The sequence below is a fragment of the Protopterus annectens genome, chromosome 1.part2 (genome assembly GCF_019279795.1).
Source record: "Protopterus annectens isolate FY-2018-M chromosome 1.part2, PAN1.0, whole genome shotgun sequence".
Classification (NCBI taxonomy): domain Eukaryota; kingdom Metazoa; phylum Chordata; order Ceratodontiformes; family Protopteridae; genus Protopterus; species Protopterus annectens.
Window position 1 is genome coordinate 841,465,069 of NC_056727.1, and position 27,953 is coordinate 841,493,021.

The window sequence follows — 27,953 nt, forward strand, 5'->3', positions numbered from 1 at the left end:
AATGGATATGCACAGATCCAGAGTAGTATCCCAGCATAATGCATCTGAGATACTTCAGATACAACTGACATTGAGTAATAGTGCAATCCAGGTCATAGCCTGCTATAGGTCCACATCCATGTCCCTAGACTCTCAATCCACATTTCTCAACACCCTGGAATCTATCAAGGTCCAACCCAACACTCTCATATGAGTAGAATTCAACTACACCTCCATCAACTGGGTAAGATACTCAAGCACCAATACACTGGCCCAGTGCTTCATGGAATTCATCAGTTCCAATGCCCTGGACCAGCTCATTCTGACACCCAGTAGAGGAAGCAACATCCTTGACCTTTGTTGTTTACTAACATATTTGACTGCTGCTTGACAACAGTAGTCAATCACTACCTGGTAAGATCCAACATAGAGCAATTACCATGGAAATCCACATTTCACCCTCACCCCCCCCCCCCACAAAGGTAACCACCTTGAAAAACTTCTCCAAAGCTGAGTTTGGACTCATAAGAACAGAGGTGGCTAACTTCACAGCACCCATGCCAATGGAAAATACCTGCATGACTGCCAAATCATACAGAAATGCACTGTACAAACATACATCAATGCATGGAACTAGTCATACTCAACAGAACCATGACACTCTCCTCCAAACACTGGAGGCAAATCTGGTGGTCCTCTGCCATTAATAACATGTACAACAGAGGGAAAAAACTGTTGAAGAAAAGTAGGAGTCCCAAGAGTGGTAAAACTCCCTTATTAGCCTCAACAACAACTTGAGATCCCTCACAAAGTCATCAAAAGCCAGCTATGATAGCAGAATTTCAGCAGACACTGACAACAATCACAAATCCTTTGATAGTCATATCAAGAACCTCCACACCAATACCCAGAAGTGCTCTGAGTTACTGTACAATGCTACCACCTATATTGAGCCAACAGATATTGCCAACATTCTTGCCAACACATTCAGTGACAGTGTTACCCCCACTCTCCTCCACTTGGGGAAGAGTCAGAATGCCAGATGAATGCCAGGCACCCAGGATTACTGCTGCCCAGGTTTCACCTGCATTGTCCATGGGCAAGAATACAGCTTCCATGGGGCCCTAAATTATACCTGGCTGTGTTCTACATGAACTACAAAGATACCTGGCACCGCATCTGTGTGCCCTGTTCAGTCACAGCCTCACCTCAGGCTTTATCCTTCCCAAAAGGTGCACTGATACATTCATCCCTCTCCATAAAGGTGTGACAACTACAGACCCTGGAAATTATCAGTCCAGTAGCCTGATAAAGTCTGATATGCACAGCTATGGAGCACATCATCAGGGACCTGATAGACAAATATATAGGTAATCTCCTAATTCTGGACTCCACATAGTTTGGCTTTGTGAAAGGGAGATCATGCCTGCTCAACAGAGTTGACATATTTGAGTCAGTCATCAGGGATGTGTATGTCAGTAAAGCACTGCATACAGCCTATATCAATCTGGCCAAGGCTTTTGATACCATTCCTCAGTCAAGAATTATGGATGAGCCCACCAAACTAGGCATCAACCCCTATATCACTAGAGGGTTTCTAAATTGACTCAGAGATAGAACACACAGTGTGAAAGTAGCAAGCTCCACGTTAGACTGCCAGCCAGTAACAAGTGGAGTCCCACAAGGATCAGTCCTGATTATCTTCCTGTTCAGCATCTACTTATCAGGAGTCCAAGACAACACAAAGGAACTCTGGCTGACCAAGTTCACAGACAACTGCAAGTTGGGAGCCATCATTAACTTCACAAGTGATGCGGACATCCTACAGAAAGGCCTCGCTGAGACCAGTGACTGGTGTGGATACCATGGCCTGAAGCTTAATACCACAAAATCCATCATCAGCCTCTTTGGTAAAATCCCAGTTCCCACTTAGTACCATATTGATGGGAGCCCACTGAACACTGTAGGTGTTATAAGAGATCTGGGGACACAGGCTGATAGCAACTTCTCCTTTAACCACCACATTGACACTGTGGTCAGGAAATCCTTCTATGTGGTACATCTCATTACCAAGGGTATTGCATCCAGGTAGAAAGAGGTCATCATCTCTGTGTACTCTTCCCTCATTACACCAATCATAATGTATAATGGCCCATTTGACATGTACCTCACTAGACACCTGCAACAGCTGGAGATGCCACAGAAGTACCTCACAATGAGGATCCTAGGCATTAAACATATGTCCTACACAGACAGAATCAAAAGACTCCAGCTATTCTCTGTCTCATATCACCTACTTAGGGGCAATCTCTGCTTGACTTGCAAAGCCATGTCTGACCCAGCTCTTTTACAAATGCTACATCTAAAGACATCTCAATCTATCTGCACCCACACACTGCAGGGACCTTGATCTCATTACCACAATCAACACAACATGCTGGAGGGACAGGTTCCTCACCCAGAGACTGCACATTCCCTGGAATAGACTTCCCATACATGTCAATCAAAGCACCAAGATGACCCTGTTCCAGACAGATCTTGATGAGTGGATGGATAATAGAAGGTTCACCCCAGGGATCACTCCAGTAGCTCTACTTGATGAGGTCACTGGGAACTAAATCAGTTGGCACAATGGCAGGGCACTTCTCTGGGCTAGGCTTGTAACAGCTCCAGGGCCATTAGCCTAGTACACACCTATGAACCTATAAGGGGAGTGACATCGGTGTGACTGATAAAGTAGGCCAGTGGGTGGGTAACTTATCAAAATACTTCTTGCTACAAGCATACACACTTACACACACACTTATATACCCACACACACACATTTGTCAGATCTGAGAGTAGAACCCCTGCCTATCTAGTTATTTGTAGTATAGTGTTATGCAGTTATCACACATGCTACAGAGCTTACTGGACTGACAACTGGCCAAAGGTGCTGATAAGGGGAATGACATCAGCATGACTGATAAATTATGCCAGTGGGTGGGACACTTATCAAAATACTTCTATCTACAAACATACAGACTTTCACACACACACACACACACACACACACACACACACACACACACACACACACACACACACACACACACACACACACACACACATTTTCCAGATCTGAGAGTAGAACCCCTACCTATCTAGTTATTTGAACTATAGTGTTGTTCAGTTACCACATGTTCTGCAGAGCTTACTGTACTAACAACTGGCCAAAGGTGCTGATAAGGGGAATGTCATCAGCATGACTGATAAAGTATCCCAGTAGGTGGGAGACTTATCAAAATACTTCTTCTTACAAACATACATACCACTGATTTGCCAGATTTGAGATAAGAACCCATGTCAAGCTAGTGATTTGTACTATAGTGATACACAGTTATCACACATGTTACGGAATTATTGGGCTGACAACTGGCCAAATGTGCCAATAAGGGGAATGACATTAGCAGGATTGATAAAGTGGGGCACTGGGGAGTGTTTTGGATGGGAATGGCCTAAAACTATTTCACCTACAAACGGACATGCATCCTGTCACTCTCACATACACAATTGTCTCACGCACACACACACACACACACACACACACACACACACACACACACACACACACACACACACACACACACACAAGCACACAAAGTTGCCAGTATTGAGGTTAAAACTTCTACCTCTCTAGTTATTTGTATTATAGTGTTACACATTAATCACACATGCTACAGAGCTTATAGGGGTGATTGGTGTCCAATGGTACTTCTAAGGTGAATGAAAGAAGCAGATTATGTGAAGTAGGGTGATGTGCAGTGTACTGAGTGGGAAGAGTTTCCTAATACTTGGACTTATGGAGACACATGCACACACACTCACTCACACACACACACACACACACACACACACACACACACACACACACACACACACACACGCAGGTGATGTGATATTATAAACTCAACCTCAGTACTGTTGCTCAATGGGGATCACCTTTTATGCTGGTATGTGCAACTGTTTACAACTGGTATGCTACTGTCCACAGCAGGACATCACTGTATGCCATTCTGGGTATCTGTGTATGTGACTCACTCTGTCTGTGTCCCCCTGTGTCTCTCTCTGTATCACTATCTGTCTCTCAGTTTTCCACATCTATGTGTGTGATGCTTGACATATGTTATCTGTTGCCCATATATGTGTGTGTGTGTGTGTGTGTGTGTGTGTGTATCTCATTAGATGCAGTTATATCACATACATGCCACCTACGGCTAGCTGAGGGTAATCCTGTCTGATGTGTGTGTGTGTGGGGACAGTTGAAGTGTACATAGCTGTCTTTATGCACAGGCATATATACACAATACAGCCATATATTCCAATGTGGTTTCCAACATGTCCTGTGATTCTTTATGTGTAGGAGCATGCCTAGTGTGACCTATAGTTAGGGTGGATAGGTGTACTCCAATCCAGGGTTTTGTGTGCAAAAGCCATACCTCTCAGGAGTACACAGGACTTTCCTCAGGGTATTTGTTTTGTTTAACAGACAATTTCTGGCATATGTGTAGTCTGAAACTGCAATGTATTACATCATTACCTAGTACCAGACATCCTCAGATCATCACAGTGCTTTACCAGAGGAATACTAGTTGTATGATGCATAGACCAATATTATGAGGGCAGCTATGTAAATTCTTGCCCAACAAGGTCATTTGTGAGGTGTGGCTACAGCCAGTGTAGTAATGACACACAGTTGTGCAAACAGTCAGCAAACTGGTGATATAGTGGCTGGGAATCTCCTGCTTGTGTGGTATCTTTCTAACCTGACATGTCATATCCTTGTGTGTGTGCATATGTCTGACCTGCACATTTTTTGGCAGGATGTCCAGGTGTTTGCCTAGAAGTTTCATCCTTTCTACATATACTTGTGTTTTTATGGCAAGTTAGTTACATATAATTGAAGTGTGATAATACAAAATAATACAGACATTGCTGTTTCAGAATACATAACCTTCAGACCATTCCCACTACTACAAACCCCACACCCTACCAACTTTCTCAGTATGCAAGGGCGATATTTATAACATATACCTATCATTGTGCCTTTGTTCCACTTTTTTTTCTGCCCTTGTTAAGACAACTTGCTGTCAGAGGTTAGGAGTTATGGGTGTGGGTACAGAGTACATTCAACTGTGTAGGCATGTCCATTATTTATAAAAGCAGTCATAAGAAAAAGGATTCTTGAAAATGTCCACTGGCAACAGTACCACAAAGCACTTATATTCACAAAAGGCTTGGCACCTCTGCTACACATCCTTCAAGATGTCACTAATATGTATAGTATATTCCATGTAGCACTGTGACTTTCAGGTATATCAGTGGCAGAGCAGTGGATGTCACTGACATGCATAACACTTGACACTGCAGTTATCTGCACATGGCCCTGTCTAAGGCAGCACTGTACCTAGGGCAGTACAAGACGACTGCCAGGAGAACATGCTGGCCAGATCCAGACAGTATTAACCACACATACACATAGCTCATTGACCCCTGCATATTGTGGACAGGCACCATGTTTTCATGTGTATTGCTATAGCCCTGCCAATGCATGCCATGCTGCTATTTCCATGCAAACATATATGTTACTGCATTTGTGTGGGCATATGGAGGGCAAACCAGTCAACTGTACACATTTGCACAGACTGTGCTGATATTTGTTTTATATTTTGGTTCTGTTTACCATACTATTGTGCCCTGTCTTGGGGACTGGAGGCAGATCAGTAAAGAGCCCAGGTCAAATTGTACTGGCATACATTTGAGTTTCAGTCTTCTTACCTTTCATAGCCTTACTGCAACTGTGGGTCCTGCTGTGCTATCACTCTGTGAGTCTGTAGGGGGTTTATTCAACATTGCCACCATTTGTGTGCCTTTTTCTCTGTGTTTTTTTTACAGCTAACTTGCTGTGCGGTTGTGAGGGGTGGTTATGGGACCCCCCCCACCCTGACATCCATGCCTATGACCTATGAGCACCCAGTTAGTTGCCCCCACACCTATATTGCAGTGGGATTTGCCACCTTGGGTACTATTGCATAGTGTGTGGAGGCCAGTTTTGGCCAGACATTTCCTGGTGTCCCACATAGCTGTTAGTTGTGTGCTGCTATCCCAGTAGGCCACCCAATTCTCTTGCATGCGTTCAGCATTACCATAGATATGTTAGCAGAACATACTATTCCATTCTTTTATTGTTAAGAAGACTGAGTTACCTTGTGCTTGCATCAGTTGTGAGGACAGTGCTTGAAGGCCACCTATGTTGGATGCACACAGTACACTGCCTTTACACGGTAAGTTACAGGTAATGTGATGTGTGTGTCATCCACTTTAATGTGTGTACGAGTCAGAGAGAGGTGTCAGTCCCTGGGGTCCCCTACAGTTTCATTGTGTGTGCTATGCATTGCCTCTTTGCCAAGGTGTGAGCATGCTGAGCACGCCTCTATCTGCATATGGGAACAGGCTCAGTGGCCTCCTTCTGTGAGTCCCTCTGTGCCTGTGGGGACCTTGGCAATGTTGGTGGGCTGTGTGGCCCTTCCCCCTGCTATTCCTGCTGCAGCTGTTTCCACAGGATCATATTGTGTAGCATGGCACATACTATGAACATGTGTGCACATGTGGCTGGCAAGTACTGCAAGGCTCCACCAGATATATCAAGGCAGTGAAACCATGACTTGAGCATCCCAAGCACATGCTCTATTATGATCCTGGTTTGTGCATGTGCCTCATTATGGCAGTCATGTGTGGGTGTGTGTGCATTTCTGATGAGTGTCATCATCCCTGGCTACAGTGCATAGCCAGCATCCCCCACCAGATGGCCATATGGGATGCCCCCACTGGCAAATGCCTGGTACAGCTGTGACAAATGCCAGATGTGAGAGTCACGATAGCTTCCAGGGCTGCCAGCACACACATTCATGATAATGTTCTGGGCATTGCATACAACCTGGCAGTTGATGGGGGAGGAAGCCCTTGTGGTTTATGTAGACCCTACCCTGTTCACCAGATGGTGCTTTAATGTGGATGTGCATGCAGTCTATGGCACCCAGTACCTCCGGGTATTCTGCTACATTGTGGAAGAGATGAATATTGCTGGTCCTCTCCTCATGGGTGTTGGGGAGGTAAAGGTAGCATGGCATCCAGGAACTGGTGGAATACACTGGATGCAGATGCTTGTGAGACCACCATGATGTCCCCAGTAGGTCTTTGGAAAGTACCTCTAGCTAGAACTCTTAAGGCTACACATACCTTGGTATCCACTGGGATGGGTTCCCCTCTGTTGGTTCTAGCTCTGAGTTGAGGCTGGCACAGCTCAGTGATTTGCTGAAGTATGTCTCTGTCCACCCCGTAGTGCTCTACTATCTCCAGATCACGTCGCTCCTGTTGGGTTACCCTGGGTCTGAACACTCTTCTCCTCATCCTTGTTCTGTGGTGTTTGTCAGCATTATCCTCCTATCTGCTGTCAGCCTCTAGAATATACTGATGGATCAAAGCAATGGCAGCACCTAACATTATTCCAGTTAAAAGTCATGTCTACACCAATGGTGCAGAGTTTGTGGGGAAAAAACAGGCTGTTAGGTGTTTGCATAGTTTATACTGTTGTGCTGCAGATGCTGCCTGTATGATTGGCTGACAATAATACATTCCAGCTGCCACTTATATTATTCATAGCTTTGCTTTGGCCACTGTGAGTGTAAGAAGCATTAGTGGTAATTTGTGCATGGTTGCATTTATTCTGCTGTTGCCCTTTTTTAATTAGTTTTTACTTACATCTCCTACCATTTTCAGCTATGCAGCCACCTACCAGCTGTATTACTGTGTGCTTTGCATGACCCATTGTGAGTTTCAAGAGTCCCATACTAGTGATTTCTAGTTCATTTCTCCTTTATTGTGCTGTTGCCCTTTATTTTTTTTTTTGACATCTCCTCCCATTTTCAGCTATGCAGCCACCTGGCAGCTGTATTATTGTGTGATTTGCATGGCCCATTGTGAGTTGCAAGAGTCCCATATTAGTGATTTCTACTTCATTTCTCCTTTATTGTGCTGTTGCCCTTTATTTATCTTATATTTTATCTTAACTCAGTACTCCTGACCAAACTCAAATCTACCTACAACAAGGTAGCTAGATTTTCTGCCCAACAAACCTACAAATCCCATCACTGTCTCTCTCTAGAACACCTAAACTGGCTTGAATTACCTCACCAGCTTCTTCTCTCTGAGCTCCAGATCATCCATTTTATCCTATACCAGCCTTCCTACTGCCAAGCACTATCCCCTCGCATCTCCCATTATTCTCCCTCCAGACCTCTCCGAAGCTCTAACCAAGACCTACTACAAATCTACAAACCCAAGTCTAAATTTGGACGCAACATGTAAAGCTATCACCCCACTATTGCCTGGAATAGGCTCCCACTAGAAATCAGGACCCTTACATATCCTAAACAATTTAAGACAGCCACCAAAGAGCACTTTAAAAGTCACTGGTCCTGCCACTGCTCTCTCCCTCCTTAACATCCCCTACTTCTCATACCTTAATCTACTTTCTGCCCTTAACTCACTCTTCTCAGTAGTTCTCTCTAATCTTCCTTGACTACTCTTTCTACTGTCTTCTAAAATCTATTAAGAAAATTAACTCAGATAAACATTCAATTGTAATTGTCTTGCCTTCATGCAACTACATCATGATAAAACTGTTTTTTTTAACCACTTACCCCAAAAACTATACTCATCTTAATGACATATTTCTTTTTATATATCTTGAAATAGTTATGCTATACTCCTGATTATTGACACTGTATAACATTGTATTGCTACTTAATGCCTTGTAATAATCCTGTAACATTGCTGTTTAATGCTAATTTATAATGAAAATTGTATAATATGTTGAAGCTTTTCTCCCAGGCCTCCTTTGAAAAAGGGCTTTTCAGCTCAGTCGGACAATCCTGGTCAACAAATGTAAAATAAAAAAATAAAATAAATAAATTTATTTTTTGACATCTCCCCCCAGTTTCAGCTATGCAGCCACCTGCCAGCTGTATTATTGTGTGCTTTGCATGGCCCATTGTGAATTGCAAGAGTCCCATATTAGTGATTTTTACTTCATTTCTCCTTTATTGTGCTGTTGCCTTTTAATTTTTTTTTGACATCTCCTCCCATTTTCAGCTATGCAGCCACCTGCCAGCTGTATTATTGTGTGCTTTGCATGGCCCATTGTGAATTGTAAGAGTCCCATATTAGTGATTTCTACTTCATTTATCCTTTATTGTAATGTTGGCCTTTATTTTTTTTTCATCCCCCTCCCATTTTCAGCTATGCAGTCACCTGCCAGCTGTATTACTGAGTGCTTTCAATGGGCCATTGTGAGTTGCAGAATCCCATATCGTACTGCATTTCCCTTGTTCTGCTATTTCCTTTTTTTCTCCTATATCCTTCCTGTTTAAGCCCCAGCACACTGCCCAGACCCATTTAGCTAGTGTAAACAGCAAGAAATGGCTCACCCCTGGCCAAGAACATGCTTCTCAGTTCATGGAATATGTGACAGTTCATGGAATAAGTGTATACAGCCTCAGACACAAACCTGGGCAATGGAGCTCCAGTGTGCTTACAGCAAGCATGACGGACCCATTTTTTATATTAGTTGCTCTCCCTGTCTACACAGTGGTGTTACAGCACCTACACAGTTAGGTGCAGTGCAATACTCAGAAGAATTTTGTGATTCAGTATAATTCCCCTCATTAACATATCCCACTGCCTTACTCCATAGTTACTGCACTACACAAGAGCCTTCCCCCCGTTCTCTGCCATTGTTTTGATTCTGCTTGCCACTGACTATAATGTCAAAATGCAGCTTTCCCCTAAAATGGACTTTTCATATTTATTTTTTTATTCTTCCCATAGTCCTGTTTGCATGGTAATTCCCTATGCTTAAACGTCCAAGATCAGACGAAAAATAATAAGCTTTATTAAACAGTTTAACATGCCAATGTCCATATATTTGGCCAATGGCATGGCTAGAGGTTAGGGTACATGCTTTTATTGGAGCTGTCATGGCTCTGTTTTCATTTTTTGCAGAAATGTATTCGGCTAGTAGCAGAATACATTTCTGCAGCTTACACTGTTACTGCATGGCTACCTACCTGCTTCCAATAGCAAATGAGGTAATTACCATCCCACATGGGTTTCCGTGCAGCCGCTCCTGCACTGACTTTTTGCATTCATGAATCCTGGGGTTTATTTAACAACAAATGATCCTTTATTACATATGAATTTAATTTGTTACCATTTTGGTCTATTACCATGATTGAGTTTTCTTCTAAATGGCTATAAACTCTTGTCAGCATCAATTCCAGTATATAGTTTATACATTGTTGAAAGGCAAGTTATTGGTCTATAGTTTTTAATATAACTTGTGGGTTCACTCTTAAAGAAGAGTATCATTTTTTCTTGTTGTTAACCAGGTTGGTATCTGTTCAGGGTGCACATGTAAGTAGTTATTACTCAGCGGTAAATCTTCATTTAAAGTTGTTAACCCTTTTAGCCAGAAGTTAGGTACCACACTGGGGTATGAGGTTTTCTATTTAAGAGTTTTTCTTAACTTTGTTTCAATCTCTCTGGATGTTACTTCATCTCATTTCATTTATCCTGTACATTTGAACTTCTTATTCTTTCTTTTACTTCTTCTATCCATTTAGCATCTTTGTTATGCTCCATAGGATCTTCAAAGATATTTCTCCAAAATGTGATGTGTCTATATATATATATATATATATATATATATATATATATATATTTTTTTTTTTTTCTTCTTTTGTGGTACTTCTATTCCTTTTGCTTTGTCTTCCAATTCTATATAAAACATTTTGGGTTATCAATGAATTGCTTATTTTGCACTTTCCCTTTATATTTACCTGCATATATTCTACGTTTTTCTGCCTGTGCTGATATCTTTAGCTTATAATTTGCAATATTGTATGATAGATCCTGGTCTGCTTGAATACTTGTGAAGGCTGCCAGCCTAGCTAGATAGAATTTTGTAAATAATTCTTTGTTCTTGTAAATATTAATATGATCCACAGACTTGTTTGACAAATGTAAGAAAACTGTGTATGCTCTGAGCTTCAAAAATGTAACCACAGTACACCCTGCTGAAAGAAAGCTGATAAGCAAATGATTTTATGACTGTGTTTGATCTCAAGCTTGGAGACAGGATTTCTGCAGGTCGAAATTCTTTCTATTGTTTTAAGACATAGATAATTACTAGGTTTACTAGGTTCACATGCAAAGTGTCTTTTACTGCTGTGGCTTCCTGGCAGGTGCAGATCAAAAGAAAAATGTTAAATTTTAAGTTCTGTGAGACTGGGAAACTTAAGGAGAAGTAACAAGAGTGATGTAATCTGAAATGACTCAGCAGTGATGTGTATTACCAATTTAAGGGCTATCTCAGAAAGTAATGATAGCATTTCATATTTCGCTCTGAAGCTGACAACAACTCACCAGCACTTTGCCTTGTTAGTAGAATTTAGAACATAGTTTCTTCTAGAGACAGACATGTATATAGCCAGATTAGTCTAGCTGTTTTCTATATTTATGTCAGACTATCCTACAATATTGTTTTAAAGTATTTTCCTGTGATTTCTGAACTTTCTATTGGCACTGTGTTGAACTGATGAGTATTGTCTTGTGTTTTTATTTATCATTAAATATTTTTAAACCTTTCAACTGTGGCTCTTTTGTGTAGAGATAATTTTATCTCTCAGAGTACTTGCAGAGGCCTTAGCCCTTGGTTACACTTGCTAGTTGGATAACAGTAATAGCACACAGAGGAACTGGTCACCCTTTGGGAAGGACATAATAGCAGCTGGTAAGTAGTGGTTGGTGGCAGTGATTTCTACCTTATAGTCTAGGTAGGAGGGGGCATAGCTGGGGACCCTGTGCCAGCCTTCCCCAGGAGTGTCTGTGTGTTTGTATATAATTCATATCTCAAAGTTTGTGCGTCAGCTACTTGGTTAAGGACACTAAGCACTGGTTTGACAAAGAGGGCGCTGAAGGTTTTGGCTTGACCACTCGGATGAGATCTGAACCCTAGAGCTGCACCAGTGGGGAGGCTTATTGGGGATCTGGAGAGAAAGGGAGAAACCAGCCCCAGACTGACTGTGATCTCTGTGTGCTCTCTGTAGCACAACAGGTAATGATTCTAATTCCTGTCAGGCACAACAAGCTTCAGACAGCTTGGGAGGGACCCTACAAGGTGGTAAGGAAGGTCAGTCATGTTAACTAGATGACGAAACTGCTAGGCAGGAGGCAGGAGCACAAATTGTACCATGTAACATGATGAAACCTTACCATGATAGGGAGGCCCTTGTGCTGAGTATTTGCAGTGGATTGCAGGAGGAGTTTGAGGGAGATCTGATGACTGATCTCCTCAATGAGGCTTGGACTGACACCTCAGTGGAAGAGGTAGCAATGCCCCAGCAGCTATCTCCTACCCAGGTTCGAGAAATCTGACTAGTGTTACAGGAGTTTGGGGACATGTTCACTGGGAAACCAGTGTGCACCCACCTAGTGCAGCACCAGGTGGATACAGGACCCCAAAAGCCTATTAAGCAAGCTCCTTATAGGGTGCCTGGGAGAGTCAAACAGACACTGAGGTAGGATATACAGGAAATGATGGAACTAGGAGTAATTCAAGACTCCAACAGTCCCTGGGCCTCCCCAGTGGTGCTGGTGCCAAACAAGGATGGCAGCACCAGGTTCTGTGTGGACTACAGGAAATTAAATAGTCACACAGATTCAAATGCTTACCCCTTGCCTAGGACAGATGAAGCCCTAGACCAGCTGGGTGTGGCTAAGTATCTTACCACCATTGATCTTACCAAGGGTTACTGGCAGGTTCCCTTGACTCCCAGTGCTAGAGAGAGGTCAGCCTTTTTGACTACTTTTGGCTTGTATGAGTTCACAAAGATGCTCTTTGGGATGAAAAATACCCCAGTCACTTTCCAGAGGCTGGTAGATCATATCCTACCAGGAGCAGGAGATTTTGCCCTTGCTTACCTAGATGATATTGCCATCTACAGCCATTCCTGGCAAGAGCACCTTCAGCATGTCAGAGAGGTGCTGGGCAGACTACAGATGGCAGGGTCAACCATTAAGCCCAGCAAATGTCAGGTGGGTATGGCAGAGGTCTCCTACATGGGACATAGAGTGAGGAGTGGTAAGATCAGGCCAGAACCTGCCAAAGTGGAAGCCATTCAGGCATGGCCTGCACCTGTTACCAAAAATCAGGTGAGGGCATTCTTATAGACAGCAGGGTACTACAGAAAGTTCATCCCCAGTTATAGTACCATAACTGCTCCCCTCACAGTCCTAACAAGGAAAAACAGGCCAGATAAGGTAGTGTGGACCCCAGCATTTGAACAGGCATTCCAGAAGTTTCTTAAAGAAGCTTTGGGATGACCTTTTGTGTTAGTCAGTTCAGATTACAGCAAATAATTGATTGTGCAGGTGAATGCTTTGAACCATGGATTGGGGGCTGTACTTAGCCAGATTTCTTCAGAGGGAGAAGAGCCCCCAGTGGTTTATCTCAGTTGTATGCTCCAACCCAGGGTGGAGTGCTATGCAGCTGTAGAAAAGGAATCACTAGCCATAGTGGGGCTACTGCAGAAACTTCAACCTTATCTGTATGGAAGGAAATTCACTGTAGTTACAGATCACAATCCCCTAACATGGTTACATTGAGCCAGCCAGCAAAATGCCAAGTTGCTAAGGTGGAGCCTAGGATTGCAAGCATATGATATATCAGTGCAGCATCTTAGTGAGATTAACAATGCCAACGCAGATGGGCTCTCAAGACAGGGAATGGGGTAAAGTATACCTAGATAACCCTCTCAAGCAACCTTTCTCAAGGGTCACTTGAAAAACTAGCTTAAGTTCTCCTGGGGGAAGAATTGTGAAGGCTGCCAGCCTAGCTAAATAGAGTTTTGTAAGTAATTCTATGTCCTTGTAAATATTAATATGATCTCCAGGCTTGTTTGACAAATGTAAGAAAACTATGTATGTTCTGAGCTTCAAAAGTGTCACCACAGTGCACCATGCTGGAAGAAAGCTGATAAGCAAAGGATTTTATGACTGTGTTTGATCTCAAGCTTGGAGACAGGATGTCTGCAACTAGAAATTCTTTCTATTGTTTTAAGACATAGAGAATTACTAGGTTTCACATCCAAAGTGTATTTTATTGCTGTGGCTTCCTGGCAGGTGCAGATCAAAAGAGAAATGTTAAATTTTAAGTTTTGTGAGCCTGGGAAACTTGAGGAGAAGTAACAGGAATGATGCAATCTGAAACAATTCAGCAGTAATGTGTATTACCAATTTAAGAGCTATCTCAGAAAGCAAGGATAGCATTTTGTATTTTGTTTTGAAACTGACAACAACTCACCAGCACTTTGTCTTGTAAGTAGAATTTGGAACATAGCTTCTCTTAGAGACAGATAGGAATATAGCCAGATTAGTCTAGCTGTTTTTCTATATTTATGTCAGACTATCCTACAATATTGTTTTAAAGTATTTTCATGCAATTTCTGAACTCTATATTAGCACTGTGTTGAATTGCTGAGTATTGTCTTGTGTTTTTATTATTTATTGTTAAATATTTTTAAACCTTTCAACTCTGACTGTTTTGTGTAGAGATAATTTAAGATCTCAGAGTACTTGCATGTATTTGGTGATACTGTATAAGCCACTCCCCAGAGTACACTTACTATTTGGATAACAGTAATAGCACACAGTGCAATTGGCCACCCTTTGGTAGCTGATAAGTAGTGGTTGGTGGCAGTGATTTCTACTTTATAGTCTGAGCAGGCGGGAGCATAGCTGGAGAACCTGTGTCAGCCTTCCCCAGGAGTGTCTGTGTGTTTGTATATAATTCATATCTAAAAGTGCATGTGTATCAGCTACTTGGGTAGGGACACAAAGCACTGGTTGGACAGAGAGGGTGCTGAAGGTTTTGAGTTGCCCACTCGGCTGAGATCTGAACCCTAGAGCTGTGCCAATGGGGAGTCTTATTTGGGATCTGGAGAGAAAGGGAGAAACCAGCTCCAGACTGATTGTGATCTCTGTGTGCTCTTACGAGAAATTATAATTTACTGTGTGTGTACTTGTTATACTTCCCAATGTGGATGCCCCTCACTGGTGCTAGTGGTGAGGATTGAGGCTCCTTGATTACTGGGCCAGTGCACGGGTGTCACAGTAATGCACATTGCTTTTATCATGTCTATCTTCCTAAGTATTTTTGTTGATACATTCCCTCTTCAATTCAATTTTAACAGTGGCACTCCTTGTCTTAATTGCTTTATAGTTTTCTCTATTTGATACTTCCATGACGGCATTTGATTTCTTCCCTTTCTTTCCCTTATTGCCCTGTACTTTTGTGGTAAGACTTTATCTGTTGTTAATTTAACTGCAAAGTAATTTATCCTATATACTTCTGTTATGTCATATGAATTTCTGTTAATAGTCTTGATTACTGTGCTCATTTGTTTTTCAGACTTCTCTAACATTTTGAGTCCTATCGATGTTCAGTAATCTATTTATTTCATCAATCTTAATATGTCTATCCACATTTATTAAATCAAGCAACTCCACCCTTAGATCATTTTCTTTTGAACTGATTCTTTGTTATCCATTTCCTGTTGCCATTGTACAGAAAGGTCTATAACATCTCTCTGTGATATGTGCTCTTCAGCTGCATCATCTGCTGCTATTTAATGTGGGAACTCAATGGCCTATCACTCCACAACACTGCTTGTGTCACAGTTGCCACTGTTCCCCTGTTCCTTCCCATGCTGTGCAACGCCAACTGAACTTTTGTACTGATTTGCTGCTGAAGACTCCAGAGTATCTTTGTGTGGCAACTGATCATATGCTTCTTGTTCCACCTATTTTTCATTAATTTGGGGACTCACTGTTTTATCATGCTGTGACATGACCTGTGGTAGTATTTCTACATTAAATCCTTCACTTAACAGGTATTCCATAGCTTCAGCTTCTACTTGTTTAATTTCTACTTTCATAATCTTCTCTTCTGTGTTCCCCCTTTGTGATCTTATTTTTTGTGTTGTGAAATTTTCCATATCTGGGTGCCTTTGCCTGTATTCCTCATCAAATATCTTTGGAGCTGTTTTTTTTTTTTATTGATTAGTTTGGCTTTCTCCTTTGCATACTTTTCACACCCTATTAGATCTCTCTTTCTTTACCATGTCCATGTTTCTGTTTTATATCTTTTAAAAATCTCTTGGTTTTGTTGTTTATATTTTTGCAGTTCCTCATTTGCTTCCTTTTCCTAAAGGCCCAAGGTTTCTTGGTCTATATAATGTTTTTCATAAATCTGTTATATGTATGAACAGAAATTTTCATTTGAAGCTTTTGATAGTTTTTTTTTTTATTGTGAAAGTAGTTTTCTTTCCTTTAATTTATCTCTTAATCTTTCTGAATATCTTCTGTTCAGCAATTCTGAGCTTCTTGCATGATAGTAACAATACATCATTTCTTTCTTATCCTCAGTAGTCTACTTTATGTACCATCTTTATGGCTCTTTTTTGGGCTGTCAGTTTTTGTTGTTATTGTGGACTGTTATTTTCTTCTATAATGGGGGGGTCATCCCTAATTATCTATATAATATATAAAATGTAGATATATGCATAGTGTGTGTGTGTGTGTGTGTGTGTGTGTGTGTGTGTGTGTGTGTGTGTGTGTGTGTGTGTGTGTGTAATACATTTGGTGTATCAATATTTCATTCCTGCAGGTATGCAGGTGAGAAATGGTAACCTGTTGGTGACACATTGTTGCAGCCAATGGCACCAGCATGATTGCTGGAGGAGAAGTTAATAGGAGGAGGAGTTATAAAATTCTGAAAAATATCAGAATATTTACAGTAATTATTGATGTTATCCAAAACAGCCATATCTACAGACCTCTCCATCAAAGAATAGCCCTCATTTACTGTGTTTGCCTTTGCGCACTGTATTTGTGGTATACGTATTGGTTATGATATTAGAATAGGGCCATGCATAATGGATTGCATATTAACATGAGAATGTATATGCATATGTATATGTGTGTGTGTGTGTGTGTGTGTGTGTGTGTGTGTGTGTGTGTGTGTGTGTGTGTGTGTGTGTGTGTGTGTATATATATATATATATATATATATATATATATATATATATATATATATATATATGTTTGTAAAGGACATTACTCACTGTAATTATAAACATCAGACACTTGAATGACCACACTGGAGGTGTGCTTTCAACTAAAGTTCTGTTGGACTGTGTAAACATGCGCAGAGTGACGTTGCAAGGTGTGTTTTATTAACACTAATGCATGATTGAACTGATATGGGGGTATTCGTGCTATCACAATGTAGTGATCTAAGTTCCATGGTGAGGTCAGCAACATGGAGCTGTCAATATTTCTACTAGGACGCATGCCTGCTCAAAAGGAACTTTCGTGTTATGCTCTATACGTGATGCACTCTGCATAATAAACATATACATGTTATGGTACGGTGACAGGTACATACTATTACATGTAGAGTAACACTCATTATTACAGGCAATATGTCATGGTACAGTGACAGGCACATGCCATTACATGTGGAGTAACATTCATTATTATAGGTAATATGTCATGGTGCATTGACAGGTACATACCATTACATGTGGAGTAACACTCATTATTATAGGTATATGTCATAGTACAGTGACAGGTAGATACCATTACATGTGGAGTAACACTCATTATTACAGGTAATGTGTCACGGTACAGTGACAGGTACATACCATTACATATGTAGTAACACTCATTGTTATAGGTATTTCAAATGGCTAGCATAGAATGCCTTCTGGAATCTGTAGGTTTGTTCTTTTAGGGCTGTCAATGAATATCTCCATTTGTGCATGTGAAATTAGTAGGACATTGCATTTTTCAAGCAAAGTGGATTATACATCTCACAAAATGTGCACTTTTGTTGTAATTCATTGCTGTTGCTATCAAGTGAATGTATGTGTGTGAATGTTTGTTTTCAATGTTATCAATATTTTGAGGTCTCTGGACCTTAGTTTAGGCCTTTGTAGTGTCTGCTTCCTTTAAATACTGAGTCAGATTCCCTTTCCCCAAAACCAAGGATCTAGTTCTTTCTCAAAAGATACCAAGGAAATCAGGTTTCTTAAATTCAGTGGTAGAGAATACCACCATCTTGTATCTCTAATATTAAAGGTCATATAAAGCAAGTTAGAATCCTGTCAAGAAACCACTACTAATTTGTTTGTATTCCTAGAGATAAAGCATGGAGAAGAAAATGAAACCCCTATTGTGGCTTCATAGATATTATTGTGATTACTTTCATAAATTAAAATAAAATCCCATCATGCAAGTCTGTAGTTGATAGGTTCATAAGTTCCTAGGTAAGTACTAGGCAATCAGTCTGTGGACCATTTCAAGCCTAGTCAAAAAACCCTATTCAACATCTTTCTATAGCCTCAAAGAAGGCAAGACAAGATAGACTGGGAGAGAATTTGATGTTGTCCATCCAATTATCTAGGTTTTCCTTGAAGGTGGCAATGGTGCTTCTCTGCTTGACATACACCGGAAACTTCTTTCAGACATTAGTGATGCACTGGGATATTAATCCATCATGCCAATCTATCTAATTTATCTGTTGATGAAGGTTTAGTTCCTTTGACCTAGTATTTGATATCCCATTAGTTCTGTGAAGGAATAGGTCAAATGGGGTTGGATCTTTTATGGCACAGAAGGCTCGTCATAGCTCTCCATGGAGGAGTCTGTAAACAACTGAGCATAGAAAAAAAGGCTTCTAGTCTCTCCTGATAACTAAGATTTTTGAGGCCACTGATCTTTTTAATTATGAATCTCTGAGTTCTCTCAAGTTGTGTGATGGATTTAGATAAATACCTGCCAAAACGTGCCTTATATTCAATAACAGATCTGATAAGATATGAGTAAAGAGGTGATTTAACACTTCTTTGTAACTAATGGAGAGGTATTTGGATATTAGATGGGCTGTGAAGACATGATGGTCAAATTATAAGGAATTATCAACAAGAGTATCCAAAATCTCTTACAACAGTGTTTGATTGGAGGGGTGCATCTCCTATAGAATAAGTGAAATGGTTTTGTTTACCAAAATGAAGTATACAACATTTTTTTACATTTAATTTGAGACCATTGTCTTTGTACAGTTTGTTAACATTTTCTAAGCTGTGTTGGAGCAATTGTGAGTCAGTTGAAAATTGAATTACAACTCCTTATTTACAGCCATCTGCAAATGTAGTTTATCATAGGCCAGAAGTTTTGGCCTGTAGGTCTGAGAAATATATGCCAAATAGGAGAGGGTTGAAAACCAAGACCTGGGGTGAGATTTTCCTTTTAGAAGCGGCACCTGCTACTCTAACCATATAGGTTCTTTTAGATAACCAGCTAGCTACTATCCATTACACAATCTAATGATTTATATTCAGATGTGCAAGTCTATCAATAATGCTTGTATTGGCAATAGTATCAAATGCTTTTGCTAGGTCTAGATATGCTGTTCACATTGCATAACCAATATCGACTGCTTCAGTTATTTTTTCAAAGAACTTAATGAGGTTAAAGAGGCAGGAACTTCCTTTGATAAAGCCAAATTGATGAGGGTCGAGGGTTAAAAGATTTTCAGTGGCCAGATTAATGAAATCTAAGATAATGCACTCTGTAGCTTTCCATATAAGGTTAGTAAGACTAGTGAGTCTATAGTTATCATGGTCTGTGGTTGGGCAATCCTTGTGTAATGGCATTATGATGACTGTTTTACAGATTTTAGGAATGCAACCAGTGGAGAGGCTTAGATTAAAGATGTTAAGTAGAGGCTGAGAAAGGCCATATTTGGCATTGATGATCAGGCAACCTGGTGTGTTGTCAGGGGCCCATGGATGAAGTGTTCTTAGTTTTTGAAAGGTTTGAGAGAACTTGTTCCATAATAATTAAAGGGGGTGGCTGGAATTGTGGAACCTGTGGGATGGCTATAAATGTGAGTGGAGTAACATTACCACAAAATGTGTTAGCCAGGATGTTAGTTATTTCCTTTGTGTCAGAGACTGTAGTATTATCGTGGACTAGCTCTAAACACTGTTGGATGTTAGTACTTCCTGACTTAGTCAAAGAAAGATTTGCAGTTATTTTTGGTTTGAGTGGCTGTTTTACATTCATACTCATCTTTAAGCTGTATAATACTTCCCTTAAGCTCTTTGTTAGTTTGCTTAAAGTGTATTCTTAAGGTAGGTAAAATGGGACCTCTTATAAACATTAAGCAATTTATTTTTCTTGTTATATGGTTTATTTATATGGGCATTCCGCCATAGTGGTTTATGTTTAAATGTCTCATTATATTTGTTGCAGATAGGGACTGCCTTATAAATACATCTGTTTAAATGGGAGTAGAAGTCAGAGGCATAGGTAGCAGCTTTAACAATATGATCCTTTAGAGGAGGATTACAGCTGAATTTATTAAAGTCATTAAGTAACTGAAAAAGGTTTGCTTCTGAAAATTCCCTAAACACAGAGCTATTTACAGGGGAAGTGCTACCAGCTTTAAGGGAAAAAGTCACTAAATAATGATCTGATTTAACAACACATGACAAATATGCAACTGTCCAAGAAGCGATCATAATTGTGAGGACTACATCAAGGATATTTGTGGCCCTATTAGGATAGTTAACTATTTGCAAAACAGAGTTAGCATTTATAATGTCAAGGAACAGGGGTCCAGGAAAGTAAATAATGTGGGAAGAAATAGCCAGGGAATTGTTATGGCTAGGCTTGTATAGGCCCTAGGGCTGATAGCCTAGTACCAACCTATGAACCTAAGTGCGGGGGATGCAAACCATTCGTGGTGTAGGGCAGCCAGTTTATTACTGTATAGTTGAAGTCCCCCTAGTAGAAAGGCTTTGGGTTTAATGGGAATTTCAGCGTATGCATCAAGGTAGCTATTGTGCTCAGAAAAGGATGTATAAGGTGTATATAGCTAGCTATAAAGTGGTAATTAGTCTTGTTTAGGGTGATTTGGACTTTTAGGAGTTCATGTGTTGTGTCCCAAGGACTCTGACATGAGATGAAGATATTCTTAAGAAATACTGATATTGTGAAGAGAGAGATTTTTTTTTAATTTTTCCCTGTAACACGAATCTTCAAACAGTAAATCTGCCTTATGAAACACCTTTGTATTCTTTACAGACTGTTCACAACTTCTTATTAAGTCAATCCATATTCCAAGATAGGTCTTATAATAAATTTGTCAGGAGAAATACTGCAGCTTCCCTGCTAGCAACACTTCTTAACATCATTCATGTGTGAATCCAAAAAAAATGCCTTATCTCTCAGCACTCCCAGGTCTCTCTCACTCTCTACTTCTTCTAGATAATGATCACCAATGCATAAGGGAAACAAATATTTGATTTATCAAAGTGTATAACTTTAGTTTTTTAGCATGGATTCTATGTTATAAAATTTAGCCCAAAGTGCAAGCTGGTCCAACGTATTCTTTAGTTTAAACTGATCATTTACTAATTTTATTGCAGTTCCTTCTTTCATGTGATCTGCAAAGTTACTGATAGTGATGTCTTTTATCAGCAGACATCCAGGCATAAAAATAATAAACAGTGTGGGCCTAGCACAGGCCCCTGGGAAACTCCTGACTTATTTTTGCAACTATCTGATTTTTATTGCCTATTCTAATTTTGCTACTCATATTCTCAAGCCAGTTATCCACCATCCTAATAGTCTATTCACCTTGTATTTGGACAAAAGGTTGATAATTCCACTATGAGGGACAGCATTTAATGCCTTTGCCAAATTAGGCAAACTACATCAACTACCAAGCCCTGATTCTTAACTTCAAATAGTGATAGGAATTCAATATGTTTGTTAGACATGGTCTGTTTTCTCTAAAGCATTGCTGATAAATGTTTTTGCACATGGTTACTTTGTTAGCTATCAACTCTATGACTATTCTCTCAAAGCACTTACCCAAAATACAGGTAAGGTTTATGGGTCTATAGTTGTCCAGGGAATAAGTATCTTCCCCCTTTGGAAATGGCACAACATTTGCCTCCTTCCATAATTCAGGGACAGAACAGCATATTACATTTTTCTGAAACAGAAATAGTGGACATACAGTTATACTAACAACAATATTTACCAAAGAGCATCTGTTTAGTCCATTCAGTTCTGCTGAAGTTGCAAGTTTTTATTACCCCAATGCTTTTTTAAGATCGATAAGGTGATTAAATGACATATATCATCTTCTTCAAATTCAGCTGTATTATTGCAAGTATTAGCTAAGAGCTGATTGCCAGCAAATGTATCTCTATATAATATTTAAGTGAGGCACCAGTCCCTGTTACTAAACAGTTATTTTAAACAATATTTAAACCTTGATTATTACTTTATTGTACTGCCTTCCTGTTATCTGTGGTATGTACTCTTTCTCACACATGCAGCATATTTTCCTAAGATGTTTTCTAAATTCCACTTTACCCTTATTATATTTATTCAAATTATACTCCATTGGATGGGAATTATATTTTCTACATAATATATATTTCCTGTTTCTCAGTTTATCTAACTATCATGTCCATCATCTCAAATATATTTTCCTTTCTTTAGCTGTGCATTTGGTATATACCTATCCATATTTCTATTAAGGGCAATATAAAATCTTTCCAAGAATCCACAATATCTAATTGTCCTGTGCTAATCTCCCATTTCTATTTTCTCATGTTATTTATAGAATGAAAGTCATCCTTATAAGTGTAATATTATTTGTCTACTACATATTTTGTATTCTGCATGTAACCACTTATTGCCCATTTTACAAAGAAATGGTCTGACCCACAAAATTCAGATTAAATTGTAAAGGAAGAGATCCTCATTTACTCCTTCACTCAGATCTTGTTCAGAATATTATTATTCCTTGTAGGTTTATTGACAATTTGAATATAGCCACATGTACTACCTATAACATCACTTAAAGGAACAACATATGAGAGCATGTCCTTCCAAATCATTGCTTGATAACAAATCATTGCTTGATTCATTCAGATCTCCAGCTATGATGTCAAAATTGTCAGTAAATAAACCTGGCAGTGCTCTTAAATCCCCTCACTTCATCCTTTCCTTGATTCGAGAAGTGATAAAATACAGTAACTCAGCCACAGTCTTCTTGACTAACAAACGACAGCAAAGTGATTTGTTTTTCTTGAAGAGAGTGATGCTCCATCTGCATTCCTATTATTTCTATAATTCTGAAAGACACTGCATCGATTAATCAATTAGGGCCCACACAGGTCTGAGAATCAACTTTCAACTATAAGTACACCATAGCTCTAGCTTTTAAGAAGGGAAACTTACTGTTTAAACTCCTTGCATTGTTCAGGAAAATGTGTTATGGTATGTTATTTTCTGCCCCACGCACCACCTCATCTAGCGTCTTTATAAAATATGTTTAATTTCTTTAGTTAGTTTATCCAGCATAATTCTGTTCCCAAAGTGGCTAAAAATGAAGTTTGTCTTTGTAAATATATTTAGCACACATTACCATATCTTCCCAAACTGTTATTTTTGTAATAGAGGCTCCTAAGCACCGTCTTCTTATTAAGTTGTTAAATGCATGGTTCACATTCTTCAGAGTCTTGTTAAATTAAGGAAGGGATTATGTTCTGCATTACAAGTAGGAAAACTTTTTCCTTATTTAGCTAACAAATCTTTAATTTTGCTCAAAACCTTATTTGTTCTAAGAGTATCATTTGTGCAACAGGCAATTATTACCTTCCCATACCTATTGTTGTTGGCTCTGAATAGTCTGTACAAAACTGTACTAATGTCCTTCATCCTGCCCACTGGAATTCAGCTAATCATGACTGATTCCCTATTTATTTTTGTTTGTATATTCTTTTATACCCCTAATCACTGAGCCCCCAAGACTAATGTCTGTTTACTTAATGTATGGTGCAGTGGTAAGATACCCTCAGAATTATTACTGAATATAACTTCAGAGTTCCCATTAACATTTGTAGTACCTGTACTACATAATTTTCTTCTGCATTTTTTTCTTAACCACTTTAAAAACTTCATGGGCAACCCCCGAGATTAATCATCACTAAGGTCTATTACTACTAGATTTTTGTCTGTTCCAGCTATTGTGGTAGGAGAGGGTATTTTATCAATGGGATCCCCAATGTAAATACGACCCTCCAAATCACCACTAATAACAGAATTTTTTACTTTAATAGAATAGAGACTATTCCTTTCAGGGTATTCTCACATTTAGGATTATTCTCTGTTTTACTGCTTCTTGCAGCTGATTGAGCATTTGTTATGTGCAAAGTATTTATACTTCTCTGTTCTTTAGAATTTTGGCCAGTGGAAACATATGTTCACAACAGTGCCTTTGCTGATTTTTGAGGAAGACTCAGTATTTGTTGCTTGTGTACCTATGTTGTTAACTTGCTTCAGAGCAAAAGATGTTGAACATTGTTGGCAGGTTTATGTTTAAAAATCCCAGACATCTCTGGATGTACGTAACATCTTGCACTCTACATAAACTCAAGTAACCCCTAGAATGCAGTTGTTCTAAATAAACTTATCACTCTCCTCAACTATAAATAAACTAGATTACCTAAAAACATCTTCGCTTCTATGCATATATGCAGACACATCAACTCAACATGCAGCTGCTGTTAGCAGAGATTAAATATTGCCTCTTTCATTCTTGTAGGTCAACACACTAAAGCCACTCCCACCTCCACCACCCAAAATGTGCCTTCACAACGAAATGTGTATATATATATATATATATATATATATATATATATATATATATATATATATATATGTGTGTGTGTGTGTGTGTTCATTTGGATCATGGATCAGATGTAATAGAATAACACACTATTTGACAATGGTGATACAGAATGAAGTGCATAACTGAGAACTGGTATATAGAATATATGGAAATATTCACTACTGCTGCATGTACATTCATGAAGGAAACATATATGTAACATTGAACATGTGTATTTAGCTAACTTTCATTATAAATGCTGTTGCTTCAAATCCCCATTTATTATAATATGCATGATGAATCATATCATTGGATGTATTTTCGTGTGTTTGTTACATATGCAGTATCACTACACAACCACATAAAGGGGTCTTTGTCACCATGCAAGTGATTAATGTTGCACATTTTCCTGGTGCATAGCTCAGAATGATGATTCTGTTGCACATGCCTAGATGCACAGAAGACATCTGCTGCTATGTCCATGTACATAAACTATTCATGATTGGGGATAGTGAAACTATGATAGTAGTCTTTCTAAATGCAACAGAACATATGTTCTTAGGTTCATAGGTTCATAGGTAGGTACTAGGCTATCTGCCCAGGGGCATTTATAAGCCTAGCCAGAGTATGTCGGCTTTTGCCGTCCCATTGATTAATTGACTGATCCTCTGTCAAGCAGAGCCAATGAAGTGATCCCAGTGGTGTATTTTCTGTTACCCATCCACTCATCAAGGTTTCTATTTAAGAGTGTTAGTGAGGGGCTCTGCCTGATGTAATTTGGAATTTTGATCCAAAGCATGGGGAGTCTCTGTGACAGGAATCTATCCCTCCAGCATGTTCTATTTATTGTTGTGGTGAGGTTTAGCTCACTAGAGCATGTGGCTCGCAGTGACTTGGATTTCTTTAGGTGGAGCATGTCCATTAATTCTGAGTGGGGCATGGCTTTGTAAGTCAGGCAGAGATCACCTCTGAGTAAGCGATATGCCACTGAGTACAGCCGGAGTTTTTTTCAGTAGGGCTGCATAGGACATATGTTTGAGACCAGTAATCCTCTTGGTGAGGTACTTTTGTGGTCTTTCCAGCTGTTGGAAGTGTCTTGTGAGGTACATCCCAAATGGGGCATTGTACTCTATGATGGGTCTAATGAGTGATGAGTAGAGGGGCACTATAACCTCTTTATTTCTAAATACGAACCCTTTAGTAATTAGATGGGCCACATGGAAGGATTTCCTAACTACTTTGGCAATATGATTGTCAAAGGAGAGATTACTATCTACCTGGGTCCCCAAATCTCTTATTACCTCTTCTGTGTTAAGGGGGCTGCCACCTATGTGGTAATTCATGGGTGTTTTGTTTTTCCCAAACGGGATGACTATGCATTTTTTGGCATTTAGCTTGAGGCCATGACTTTGACACCAGGTGTCCGTCTCAGTAAGGCCCTTTTGGAGGATGTCCATGTCAGCTGGAGAGTCAGTTATGGCTCCCAGTTTGCAGTCATCTGTGAACTTGGTTTGCCATAGTCCTCCTGTGTTTGCCTGTACTTCTGAGAAGTATATGCCGAACAGTAGTGGTCCCAGGAACGAGCCTTGTGGGGCATCACTTGTGACTGGTTTAGAGTCTGACCTGGAGCCTGCTATTCTTACCGTATGAGTTCTGTCTGTAAGCCAGTTGGCAATCCATCTCGTGACATAGGAGTTTATGTTCAGGCTAGTGAGTTTTTCTGTAATACCTGAGTGGGGAATGGTGTTGAAAGCCTTGGCGAGGTCAAGGTAGGCTGTGTGAGCCACCTTTCCCTCGTCTATGGCCTTGGTGACTGTCTTGAAGAAGTCAGCCAGGTTTAGTAGGCATGATCTGCCTTTATCAAAGCCGAACTGGGTCTGGTCAAGTATTTGGAGGTTCCCAATGTCTTTGTTAATGAGTTCCATGATGATGTGTTCCATAGCCTTGCAGACAAGGCTAGTCAGGCTTATGGGCTGATAGTTACCAGGGTCAGTTGTGGCACTTCCTTTGTGGAGAGGAATAACCATTGCTGTGTGTCATTCTATGGGCATGTTGCTGTGGAGAGGCTGAGGTTGAACAGCTTGTTTAGGTGGGGGGTTCGTTCTGTAGTTCGTGCAAGATGCAGCCTGGGACACCATCTGGTCCCATTGACGCTGTGTTTTTGGCTTGTGAAAGGGCTGTTTTCATCTGTGCGTCTGTGATTTTTGGGACGCTACACTTTTTCGATATTGTTGTGGGCCCTTTTGGAGGTGAGAGGGGGGGTGAAGTTTGCACTGAATATATCTGCCAGGATGTTGGCAATATCAGTATGTTCAGTATATTTTGTTCTATTTTGCACTAGTTCAATGCATATCTGTGAGTTGCCACTTAGATTCTTAACATAGCTAAAGAAGGCTTTGTGGTTATTTTTTGAATCCTTGGCTATTTTTCTTTTGAGGTTAGCCTTGGATGATTTCATGAGGGACCTCAGTTTCTTACTGATACTGGTCAGAGATGTCTTTCCTTCTTGGGATTTGCTTTTTTTCTGAACTAGTTTCCTCCTTCTATTGTATAGCCTGTTTATTGCAGGGGTCCACCAAACTGGTTTCCTTCTCTTAGAGGAGTGAGTCTAGGTTTTTCTAGGGATGGCTCGATCCATGCATCCTTGTAGGTGCTCATAGAGTGCATTGGTAAAGGTTTATGCATCTTGGGCAGCATTATCCTTTAACGTGGGGGCTGTGAAACTTACCACCTCTGTCTTAAGTAAGGTGAAGTTTCCTTTAGAAAATTTTTTTACTGTGGTTTCCTTAGTTGGGGGGTGATGGTGGGGTGTGGACATCCAGAGTGATTAGTTTATGGTCTGATCTAACCAGTGATGGGTTGACCTCCGATGTGGAACACCTGTCGCCCATGCTGGTGATCACCAGGTCCAATATGTTTTCACCTCTGGAAGGGTAGTTTACTAGCTGATCCAGGGCATTTGAGTTGATGAATTCCAGGAAGTGCTGGGCCTGGGAATTTGTACTTGAGTAGTTTTCCCAGTGAATGGTAGGGTAATTGAAATCACCCAATATCA